Source organism: Rutidosis leptorrhynchoides, chromosome 2, assembly GCF_046630445.1.
Source record: "Rutidosis leptorrhynchoides isolate AG116_Rl617_1_P2 chromosome 2, CSIRO_AGI_Rlap_v1, whole genome shotgun sequence".
NCBI lineage: Eukaryota > Viridiplantae > Streptophyta > Magnoliopsida > Asterales > Asteraceae > Rutidosis > Rutidosis leptorrhynchoides.
Window position 1 is genome coordinate 604,371,404 of NC_092334.1, and position 1,304 is coordinate 604,372,707.

The 1,304-nt window shown below is 39.1% G+C and overlaps 1 non-coding gene across 1 annotated transcript; it reads right to left on the reverse strand.

Moving 5' to 3' along the window:
• Nucleotides 1–839: 839 nt before the first annotated feature.
• Nucleotides 840–946, reverse strand: LOC139894710 (small nucleolar RNA R71). The gene has a single exon (XR_011775196.1). It is a non-coding gene; the product is annotated as a small nucleolar RNA R71 (small nucleolar RNA).
• Nucleotides 947–1,304: the final 358 nt, after the last annotated feature.

Genomic DNA, 1,304 nt, shown 5'->3' on the forward strand with positions numbered 1-1,304 from the left:
GTGAGCATAATCATAGCTCCCGAAGATGATGTTGACTCTTCTATGGACATTATCACCTTACAAATAATTTTTCAACACAAACGGGGTTGAATTGTAGAAAACAGAGATCACTGTTACGTCCGAAACGGTTAAAAATGGTGGAATAGACACTTCGCGGCTTAAATTCCACTTACGGGGCAAAATTATAATTTTTATAAACTTCAGGGACCAAAAAATGAAATTCTGAAAATTTCAGGGACCAAATTGTAAAATTTCAGAATTGCTACAGTACTTCTACAGTACTGGTACAGGAACCTGCTACAGGAACTTGCTACAGTGCCGCCAGCTACTACAGTGAATTGCTACAGGACTGCTACATTATCACCTTGTTATTTTGTTTAGAAGACATGGATCCTAATGGTCAACCGATTCTTAATGACGAGGGCAATCCAAATGGTCCTCCGGTTAATCAAGAGTTATTGAATGATCCGAACGACACACCAATGTGGTACGCTAGATTGGTCGCACCAACATTGATAGCACCAGCTATTACCAAACCACCAATTGAAGTAGATAATTGGAAGATCGAGGGTAAACTTTTCACGTTGATCAAGGATACATACTTTCATGGGTTGATAGATGAGAATCCGTTTGAACACATTCAACACTTCAATGATCTTTGTGATATTTACAAAACCAAAAACGTCACCGATGATGCTTTTAAGTTAAGGGCATTCCCCTTTACACTTTAAGGAGATGCAAAAGCTTGGATAAGAAGTTTGTCATCCGATTCCATAAGGTCTTTTCAAGAATTAACAAATGAGTTTATTAATCACTTCTTCCCACCGTCAAAAGTAGAGCGACTTAGAATGGAGATTAATGGGTTCACCCAATGGGGTGATGAGAGTTTGTATGATGCATGGGTACGATTCAAGAAGCTACTTAGAGCTTGCCCACCGCATGGTTTGAAGAAGAAGGAGTACACCAATACATTTTATCAGGGTTGTAATACTTTAACGAAGCAATATCTTGATTCTTCATCCGGTGGGGTATTTATGTATAAATCACCAAATGCGACCGAAGTTTTGTTAGAAGATATCTCGGTCAACACATATGAATGGGCACCTTCACCAAGAGATTTGACAAGGAAAAGTGTAGCACAAGTCGAGAGTGATAGTGGGCAAGTGACGCTTGCAAGTTTGAACAATCAATTTCAAACATTTGGGAAAGAGTTGAGAAAGGTTCAACAAACATTAGTTGCAATGCAAGTAGGTTGTCAACGATGGGAGGGTCCACATCTCACGAAGAATTGTTCTCAAATTACT